Source organism: Etheostoma spectabile, chromosome 12 (genome assembly GCF_008692095.1).
Source record: "Etheostoma spectabile isolate EspeVRDwgs_2016 chromosome 12, UIUC_Espe_1.0, whole genome shotgun sequence".
NCBI lineage: Eukaryota > Metazoa > Chordata > Actinopteri > Perciformes > Percidae > Etheostoma > Etheostoma spectabile.
The window spans coordinates 3,719,974-3,731,217 of record NC_045744.1 but is presented as its reverse complement, the minus strand read 5'-3'; the positions used below and the strand labels follow the sequence as shown (position 1 = coordinate 3,731,217).

General features: G+C 42.8%; 1 protein-coding gene across 3 annotated transcripts in view; it reads right to left on the bottom strand.

Moving 5' to 3' along the window:
* The window catches only part of LOC116699510 (neurocan core protein), a 49,912-nt gene extending 39,959 nt beyond the window's left edge, over nucleotides 1-9,953 (bottom strand). For all 3 annotated transcript variants that reach the window (XM_032532142.1, XM_032532143.1, XM_032532144.1), the window contains exon 1: nucleotides 9,553-9,953. The gene's annotated coding sequence lies outside the window, so the exon portion shown is untranslated. The remainder of the gene's footprint in view (nucleotides 1-9,552) is intronic.
* Nucleotides 9,954-11,244: the final 1,291 nt, after the last annotated feature.

The following is an 11,244-nucleotide window of genomic DNA, read 5'->3' as shown; positions in this document are numbered from 1 at the left end:
GCATGCTGTGTCCGTCAACTACAGGAAAAGTGTATTGAACCACATAAACCTCTGTTCTTTGTGTTTATAGACTTTGACTACGTTAGTTGATCTGGACTCTTCCTCATCCTGCAAAGACTTGGCTGCCCACCTAACTCCCAAATTCCACTGGATGCGTAACGGCTGCGGATCCGCTCCGGAACGGCGTCAGAGTCATTAGGTTTCCATTAAAGTCAATGTGTGTATTTCCACTAACTGCGGAACAGCTGTGTTCCAACTCCGTCCCAGCTCCGGCAATCCCCAAGCCCTGCGGAGCAGATATGCAGCTTCTATTTTTGCCGGATGTCGGAAAGCTCTGCAGCAATTCAGCACACGGCAGATAGTGCAGGACAGGAAGTCAAGCACAGAAACAAAATAAAACATCCGGTTAATTTTCAAAATAAAATAGACCATGCTCACGGCGGATCATATCTCATATCTCCCTGCACTAGACCTTGAAAACACAGCACAGAGTTATTTCCTTTCTACTCCTCTGGTGGGAAACAAACTGTTGTTAGGTTGGTGGTTCTATTCTACATAAATTCTCGTGGGTCCTTGAGACTTCAGCAGTCAGTCATGGCTGCAGCCGTTCCGCAACAAATCCGGACCTGGTGGGTGTTGACGGATGGTGGCCGTTAGGCATCCGGTGGAATTTGGGGGTATGTCACTGAAGGTGATCGCTGAATTTCATGACCGCATGAAGGCAACTGTACAGTATTTCTGACGAGTTCCAGATAAGGTGTGGGGTAAAACAAGGATGTGTCCTTGCTCCTACCCTCTTCAGAAAAATTCTCTGCCCTACTACCCCGTGCCTTCCCTGATGACTCCGTTATCCTTCTACACACCCGCAGGTCAGGAAAACTGTTCAATCTGGCCTGACTTTGGGCAAAGACCAAAGTACGCCAAGTTCTGGTACGTGAGCTGCTTTATGTTGATGATGCTGCCTTCGTCCCCACTCAGAGGCAGATTTACAACTGCTCTGCTCATCCAATGCCTCTGCATGTCTAGAGTTTGGCTTGTAGATAAGTCTAAAAAAGACAGTTGTCCCTGCCCAACCTGCAACCTTGAACCCTGCTGTATCCATTGACAACACATTTCTATCTGTGGTGGACAAATTCACCTACCTGAGGTCCACAGTCTCAAACAGGCAAAGGCAAATACAATATCAATGTTTGGCGAATTGAGCAGGCATGTACTAAGCATGTACTAAGCATCTTATTATACGCAAGTGAGACATGGACAACATACCGGAGGCACGAACATTGGCTCAACGCCTTCCATTTTTGCTGCCGTAGTTCCATACTGGGTGTATGCTGGAAGGACCATGTGTCAAACTCTGTCAAATGAAAGACACTTGCCTCCCTAAAATCTCATTATAAGGAGAGCTGGAAAATGTCCCCGCCTACGTTTTAAAGACATCATCTAGAGGGATGTTAAGGTCTTCTCCATCAACCTGAACCACTGGGAACCACTTGAAAGCGACGAATCCAACTTGCGCGGAGCAGTTCAAAATGGCCGCAGGGACTCTCAGGAGTCTTTCCTGGAAGAGAGACGTTCAAAAACGGGACGCGGTTCATTGCACGCAACGTGAACGGCCTAAATCAATGAATGCGGTTAGCATTGGTAGTAATGCTAATACTTATTCTACATTCAACTACTCTAACGAGTGAGTAATGATAGAGCAGATAAACACAACGTTCAATCCATTCCTTGCAATTTTGCTCTTGTGTTTTTAATTTTGGAAAGGCTAAAACTCTTGAGATCTTGTTTACATCCAATATTTTTCTTCTTTCACCCAATGGAAAAGAGCTCAAGCTCTGTTGGCCCCTTGGGAAAATGAATTTCTGACAGAGGAAAAGAATGTTTTGTATTTTTACAGAAAGTTCCAAAACCTTTTTTGGGGTAACTGCATGATGGCAAGAGGAAGCAGCAGAATTAACATCTAAAAATATACTATAGCTTAAGAGGGGAGGCTGAGAACTTTGGATAAATCTGTACTAATAGATATCAGGATGGAAACCGAGCTAGTTTTACAGTAAGGAGTCAAACTGCCAGTCGTGTATCCTCCTCCGGGGACCTGAAAGGAGAAGGTGATTTCTCTCCTTCCCTTTTTCTTTAATCATGTCTCAGAAAACTATTACCTCTGGAGAGCGCCGGCGTGAACCGCAAAATAACAGCTCCAGATGAGTGACAGACAAAGTGTTGAGCTGGCAGAGGAAGAGGAATGAAAGGAAGGTCATTTCATCCCCGTTGTGACAATACTCCACTGCCATGATGAAAAGCTGCGTCGCGAGCTCCATAACTCTTCGCTAGAGATTTGTGGCCGAGATTTGAACGTTGTTACACAGAGTTTTGTAAATCAATTGTAAAGACCGAATACAATACAGTAGTAGTATGGTGATTTGGTGCCATAAAAAGACATTAAACCAGACTGCATGAACATTAACGCTTTACAAATTAAAAACAGAAAAAGAAAATGAATCAGGTGTTCACTCCATGCTCCCTTCATGCAATGTGCACTCTCTTTCTCTCTCTCACACACACACACACACACACACACACACACACATTGTGTTCAGTGTGTGGTGACTAATCACTCTCAAAGTAACTAATGAGTCATGCAGCTCTGGTGGCTTTAGTTGGAGAGAGGACCCTAGCAAGCTGGTCCCTCCGATTAGACTCTCCTTCCACTCACACTGACACCCCCGATCGCACTGGGCATGGACAGGGAGGTTATTTAAACCAGCTTGCTGAGGCCAAGTTAAAACTTGGCTATAAGTGTGTGCAGTAAAGCGCCGAGACGAGGCAGTTTAAGTCACTCTGAAGGATCCTCAACAGACAAGTCAAGCAAAAAAGAGCCAGAGACTTAGGCTTGTAACTATGAGTCTATTTTTTCCCATTCATTATTCAGTGTTGAACAGCAACCCAAGAGGAACTATGTGATGTTTCATGCGTTATACAATTTGCGCGTACCTGTGAGAGATTGACAACCCTTATAACATCCATCTGTTGCCGAGCTTCCTGTAGAGCTGTTAAGCTGCTGTGGAGCGTCACTCGACAGACCTGCAGCAGATGATCTCAGATAGGCTCACTTTCTCTCCCCACCTTTTTATTCTCAGTCCCTTTCTAGCACCATCATATATTTTTGTTGTGTGCATGTGCAAAAGGTGTAAGACTATGTGAGATACGGAGAGAAAAAAAGTCAATATAAATGCATTTGATTAACATATGAGGGAGCTGTATAATAAGTGTGTACATAAATATGTGAGAAGTATTGTAACAGCTTTTAGAGGAAATAGAAACGAGGGAGCGCCAGACAGCGACCTCGGTGGAATCAATCATCGCTCTTTTCTGTATTGCATCAAAAAATCGAATATCACACCCACATCAAATGATTTGGAACCAGCGAACCTTTGACTGGTAGACAAAAAAGAACAGACAACTCTAAGTATGGGCCATTTCTAACATGTAAACACACAACATTTTGCAAAAGTACAATTTTGACCTTCTCACTTTTAAATTCCATTTTAATTTTGTATCTTGTATGTGATCATTTTGACTTAAAACAGTAGTATTATCTCATGATTTTGACTCATCGTGACTATCAACTGTTTTACTATTCCTAACATTTCATGTACTGTATGTATTTTTATTTTCCTGGTAGAAATTGGATTCCATAGATACTTTCTCATGTTCCTTTAAAGTAATACAGTATTTTATGTGCAGTACTTTGCAACGGAACGTAAATGAAAGCAAAAACTAACTGTCAAACATCTCTTTTAATCCTTGAAATTTTGGGGGCTTGACCGTGGTTTTATCACTCCATGAGTTGACACCATGCATGTGTTCTACAGTGAGGAAAATAAGTATTTGAACACCCTGCTATTTGGCAAGTTCTCCCACTTAGAAATCATGGAGGGGTCTGAAATTGTCATCGTAGGTGCATGTCCACTGTGAGAAACAGCTTCTTCCATTTTCTAATGATTGCTCCAACAGTGGACCTTTTTTCACCAAGCTGCTTGGGCATGTCCCCGTAGCCCTTTCCAGCCTTGTGGAGGTGGACAATTTTTGTCTAGTGTCTTTGGACAGCTCTTTGGTCTTGGCCATGTTAGCAGTTGAATTCTTACTGATTGTAGGGGGTGGACAGGTGTCTTTATGCAGCTAACGACCTCAAACAGGTGCATCTAATTTAGGATAATAAATGGAGTGGAGGTGGACATTTTGAAGGCAGACTAACAGGTCTTTGAGGGTCAGAATTGTACCTGATAGACAGGTGTTCAAATACTTATTTGCAGCTGTATCATACAAATAAATAGTTAAAAAATCATACGTTGTGATTTCTGGATATATTTTTTTAGATTATGTCTGTCACAGTGGACATGCACCTACGATGACAAATTCAGACCCCTACATGATTTCTAAGTGGGAGAACTTGCAAAATAGCAGGGTGCTCAAATACTTATTTTCCTCACTGTATATATAATGGCTAATTTACACATCCAGCAGATACATTAGTTTTCATTTGGAGTGGTGTTTCTTGCCACCTGAGAAATGTAAGTCTAATATTGGGCTTTTCTGTTTTTGGTCTCAATCAACTCCTGAGGGAAATATCTGGCTCCTTCAGCTGCTAAATGCTCCACTATGTTCACCAGCTAGACGCTAACTTTAGCTTTCGGTCATCTGGTGCTGGAAAGGCAGCGTACGTTGGGGTTTTAGATGCGTTTCGCTGCCTGCCAATTGCCAGGAACCAATCGGATGAGAATACACCGAGGCACTAAAGTGAAAAAACCAAAAAGAAAGAGCAGAAAGATGCTAAAACGCTAATCTGAAGGGAACTGCAGTCAGGAGATAAATGTCTGGGTTCATCACCACGGGCTTCCCTTTTCCTAAACCATGTTGTTAATTGATCCATTTCTATTGTCAGGAGCGGAGCAAGGGGGGGGGCTTCTGGGGCTCCAGCCCCGTATGTTTTCTCAAAAATCTTTGAGGAGTGAAAATGAGTCACCCTCAACAACTGATGAAGATGAAGACAATTCGAGAATAATTAAACAAAACAAGAATCTTTACCTTGGAAACTATAATTGTCCAAAATGATGTACAGATTTTTTGTTTTTCTATTACCAAATGTCTTGAAAAATAGTGCTAATAGCTGTGGTAAATGGAGAAAGCCCCCAAACGTCCAGCTCTGCCCCAGAATATAGTAGGCAACATATTTGTTGAAGTAAGAAGCAATATTGAAGGGGATAATGATTTTAGGGTCAGAGGTAAAAAAAAATTAAAAATTAATATATGTAGCTAGGGACTGTTGTAAGCAGCCTCTACACCAGCTGTGTCAACATGGGTCAAAGGTGAAGGGTCGGCAGCTCTTGGTAACTAAGTCAATAAAGGATCAGGTGCATGAGAGCCAGCTAACATCTTGAGTATAGTAGTCACACACACACACACACACACACACACACACACACACAAAGAGACATACACACTGGATTGGGAGTGCTTCCATGAACAGGCCACCACAGTCCAACCACATTTTCATCCACAGGGAAAGGTGGTCAGAAAAAGGAGAAGCTGTGCGATTAAATGTAATAATAGGCACAGATGTAGACGCGGCAGTGGGGCTTCATCCAAGAATTCCTCATCTTTAATGATGTGCTGAGTCTGTGGAATATCAACTAGGTGCAGGAAAGACAAAAAACCAGAGAGCTACGGCCTTTTCCAAGTGTTTATCGCCGGCACCGGCGTCGGGAGAGAGGCAGAAAGAAGTGCTGAGTGTACATGTTTCAAAGAGTGTGACGATAGAAAAAGAATATTTAAAAAAAAATGAAACTACCTCATGGGAATTGACTAATCATTCAAGTCTTCTCTGCGTTGCTCAGCCGACCGCAAAGCCAAATATTTGTCTTCCACCAGTCCCTACCTTAGAGGAGAGCCCCTGGCCAAAGACAAAGAGAGGAACCTTTCTCTTTGTGTGGCTGAGCTGTTCAGCTGTGGTCTCATCCACGCTTGTAACGATTGGCCTGGTGGGCTGCTTAAGTCCCTCCCAGGCTAAAGACTGGAGTTGATTGATGGATTGGTTTGTCCAATCCCTTTTGGGTTTTTGGTGGCTGGGGACTCACTCTGGTTTCAATATTCCAGGGAGAGAGGGAGACATTCCCTTTCCATCCAGAAGCTCAAAACACAAACTATTCACCGCTCTTTTTTCTATTTGACAAATGTTTGTGGTTGGGCATCGAGATTTGGGAGCTGTCCAGTGCTGAAAACGTGGACAGTTTTAGCTCACTGTGAAGTCATTGTTAGCCTGAAACCTATTCCCCATCTGGCAGTGTTCAAAGAGATGAGAAAATTCCCACTTTATAGTTCACGCTAGGACAACAACAAAGACATCTCATACATGTTCTGCATTGTCCATCACTACTTATTACATTCTGAACCAAAAAAGTCAACACATTCTTAGGGCAGCATAACCATAAAGCTACATGCCTGTGTAGAAGTAAGCTTATTTTGGTCATCATATCATATAAGCGAGCGCTGGTGCTCATTTTGAGTTTTTATAGCGCTTTTCTGTTGGCTTTTAGCACTGTATTGTACCGACAGAGCCAATAATTACTTGAGTGACATATTAGAGTGGCCGCTTTCATACCACAGAGAAAAAATATCAAACCCTGACTGAGATTTACCTTTATCAGCAAGACTTGCTGCTCACTTATGAACAGCAGGGATAAAGTCCCTTTTCCATTTTATTCTGAAAGGAACCAGTACTTTAGGGCTGCCTGAAACTACCAACTATTTTCATTATCAATGAATCTGCAGATTATTTTCTCAGTCTTAGTCTAGAAAATGTCAGAAAATGCCAATCCCAATTTTCTAATGCTCAACGACATCTTGATGACAGTTCAAAATCCAAATATTCAATTTACAATGATATAAACAGGGGGTAAAGTGAAAATAAATCCTGAACCTGAACTTTTTGTTTGGTGTGTGTGTGTGTGTGGGGGGGGGGGGGGGGGGGATTTTTGGAACTGTAGTGCAACTTGCATGTTGATTTTACACGGACTTTTTGTCTTGTGCTAGTTTTCTACAAAGGGTGACCATTGGCTGTGAAATTGGGAATGACAAGTCATGTTCCGCAATAAATATGCATAAGCATATTTTTAACGGTGCATCAGCTGTAACAGCTGTTCCTTTGTGTATACTTTATGTATATTGACATGGTGCAGCCCTTGTATGAAACATAGAAAAGCAGCAAATCGTCATGTTTGAGAGCTGCCACTGAATCTTTGCCGATTTTTGCTTTTGTGTTGTCCTCCCGCCCGCTACATCATTTTTTTGTTTTTCTCGTTCCAAAATAAAAAAATAATTTTTTAAAGATAATAGTTCCCCCCCCCTTTTCCCAATGTTTTCCTCACTTTTCTTCTACGCTTTTTTGACTTTTCCCCTGACGTTTTTGAGCTTTTACCGTCATTTTTGTCACTTTTTTTCAACGTTCTTTTATCATTTTTTTTTCAAATGCTATAAAACTTTAATAAAACATCCAAATTCTAAGAAATAGTAAACTGATCATTCACTTTACTTGTAAAGAGTGTCGCATGGAACCATCCACATTATTTTTTGGGGACATTTTGCTTGATAAAAACCCAAATTTCGGCTATAGAAACTGTTTGAAAATGGGTCAACAGGAGAGTTAAGAACTGCCTGAAATCATAGATATGAAGATGTTAAAATAGATATGAAGATATCAAAACATCTATGATTTTCTGATCCTAATGGTTTGGTATGGGGAACAGAATGCTAGAAAATTGTGATCAAATTGCTTGATTTGTCCAACTAAAAACGCAAATAAAGAAAGCTGCTGTACAAATCCTCACAATCAGAAGGAATATTAAGCATCTTGGCTCGAACAATGACTTCAAAATGATCCCAATCGAGTCTGTCAATCGACAAATCGGCTCGTTGCTTCACTTCTGCAGTGTTTCATCCCTCTAAAAGCATCTAACACTTCTCCTTTTTCCATCTTTCGCTGATGCAAAGTGACTCCTGTATCTGCAGACGTCCCAGAGCCATGCGTGATAAACAACACTGAGGCTGATTGAGTGCAAAGTGTGCAGCAACAGACAGCGTGGCGGCCCAACTGAGCTCGTACTCTATTTTAATCAGACCTTTTTCTTCTCCACAACACCGCTCCCTGATGCCTCTACTCGTATGAGTGCAGTCATCTCCAGACACACAACTCTACTGTATGCTGTGCGTGCCGGGCCCCACGGATGCCCTTTCAAATACACACTTCCACACATCCGGGCAGAATGAAAAATGCATGGTGTAAACTTTCAGCTGGGGTCTCTTAGCCTCACTCCTCACCGCTCATCCCACAGGCACCACACTGCTGTTATCTCCCACACACACATTTCCACAGCTCGGGTTCGTCTACAGCGTGGCGTCGCCTGGTTAACCACGTCCTGTTTTGTGGCACGCACACGCAGCGGGTGGTGGGCACACTAACAAGGCCCAAAAAAAAAAAAGAGTCAGTCAATAGGGATGGGCTTTTATTGGGCTGCGGGGGTTCGCATATTCTCAGACTACAGCTCATTTGGCAAGGTGACCCAAACTGTTCTCCGCCTTCACTGGGATTTGAACATGCCAGTGTTTTTGTTTACAGCGCAAGACTTTCAGAGACCTGATTGGCGTCAGGCATTCACTCATTTTACAATCATTTAGTCGCTTTTTTGGATCATTTTATATTCTCAGGAGATGGTTACAAGGCCCAAAGACCATCCAGTTTCTACCCATAACAGGATCTTTTATGTCATTCCCAGCTGACGGACATCTCTGGAAGTGGACCAATAAAAGATCTGGTTTTGGCAGCCGTTCACCAAAAGGACTCTGATTTCCATAATAGATTTCATCAGCACCTGTTCAAGCGTTCGGATCTGCTTCCACAATTGCATCAGTCAACAGAAGGCAGCCTCATTTCTGATTTATTTGGGATTTTGTCATCTACTGTAAAGGCTTATTTAAAACATGTGTGTGCATGACCAAAGTTCTTACAAAGACAAGACGTCTCATGAGAGCAGAGGACACACTAACAAGGTTACTTGGTGAGTTGATGATTTATGCATGCCCCTACATGGCTCGTAAATATAGACCAATATTAAAAGCTTAGACCTGTAAATAATTAAAGATATCCCAAACGGTTGCGATTTATGTGGCTGAGAGGGTGTGATCGTGCAAGAGGAAAGGCTTTGATTGGTCTACAGGAAATAGTTATGACCTATTGTGTATGAATATAGGCTAATTACATATTGCATGGATTGGCAATGTGAAAAGAACTCTACAATTTCCTTAAATTGCGAGCACTGTTTTTTAAAGTGCGTCTTTGTATTGTAACCCAGAAATGAAAGCACTTTGGAGCCTCTTCCAGCAGCTGAGCGGTCTCAGGCGTCTCATGCCACCCGGTGACTTCAGATATCACACAATGACTGACCAAATTATTGATTTTAGAAAGCATGCACGCGAAATTATTTTCCCGTGCTTTCTTACCTTTTCTGACGCGTCTCGATGGTGCAATCTTCAGGAATGTGAGCTTTGCGCCTCGGTGCAGGTGCTCCCCCAAACCTCCCACAGGGTGCAGAGACGGCCAGCGACGACACCAGGGTGAAACAGCACTCTGCAGAGGCACCAGAGAGCGCGAGTGAGTGCGTGCACAAGCGCTCCACGTCTTGGACTTCTCGCTCCTTCTCCAACGCTCTCCTCTCCTCTCCTCGCTGAGCGGCACCCTATGCGCCGTTGCTGCTCACGCGTTGATATCGGAATAGATTCACACTCGCACACACACACACATACACACACACACACACATGCGCGCGCGCGAACGCACCAAGGTGCTGCCTCCGACCCCCTCCTCGCCAGCAGCAACGCTGAGGGAGATCAGTTTGAACAAAGAGGGAAGGGGTGACAGGCAGACGGCTCCAGCACCCCCGTCCAAAGGGGGGGAGGGAGAGAGGGGGGGGTGTGAGAGAGGGGGTGGTACTTTATATGACCATAATCCGATTCCTACATAAACCTCAAAGGTTGATCCGGTGTCTGTGAATTCAATTGAAATGTACCCATGGCAGTCTGACTATCAGATGACCCCCCCCCCCCCACCACCATACACTCATATGGCACAGCCTTACATCCTCTGTTTCTGAATCAACTAAACTTGTGTTTTCACATAGAACTCCCGGGTGTTCTGTTCTCATGGGTCAAAAATAAAGATCATGTATTTATGTATGACTGATGTTGAGCAGAATTCACTGTGACAACTGCTGAGTGGAAACACAGCTGCCTCAGACGCATCTCATCTTCTGTCCAACATCTTCTGTCCTCACTGCAGTCTTTGGACACAGTTGCTATGTTTCCATCCGCATGTTTTTATCCAATTTAAGTGATATCGGATGAAAAATGCCTTATGGAAACAGGAAAATTCAATAGTGTTTCATGAGTATCGACTCAAAGGAAATACGGTCTCATTGGATTTTATCCAATAAACGCTAATGGAAACGTTATTTGCCAATTAAATAATGAATTGCGATTTAGTTTTAGGTTATTTTATGGTTGCTAAACGAAGAAGAAGTTTTAGTTAATTTCCGCCCAGTATTTCCCTTCTGTCTGCACACATGGCGGGTGTCAACAAAGACAGATGGAAGTGGACAGACAAGGAGATGAGAGACTTAATTTACGAGCAAAATATAACGTCTATATCGATAGCAGATCTATATCGATAGCAGAAATCTAGGAAATGCCATAATTTATCACAAACTTGTGAAGGAAATGGCCGACAAGGGTTAGGACAAGCCGTGGGACGTCCTCCGGAGTAAATGGAAGGCCCTCAAACAGCGAGACATGTCTCAAAAAAGAGTCTCGCAGCGGTGCCGGAGGGACAATAAAAGGCAGTTGCATCTATATCATCATAGCGATGTGTTGGTAGCGTTGTTGTTTTCTTATCATAGCTTGATATGTCGCTATAAGCTGCCACATAAGCACTATTATTGCAACTTGTCCAATATTGATCATTTGTTGGTTGACGGCGAGATCCATTTTGTCCATCCATTTTGAAAAACTTTGTTCGCAAACGTTTGCTTAAATGTTGTGCGATTCAGTGTGAAAATGAATGGAAACACCTTGAAATGTCTAAAATCAATTTGATATACCAATTTGATCCCAAAACAGCATGTGATGTCATTACCACAG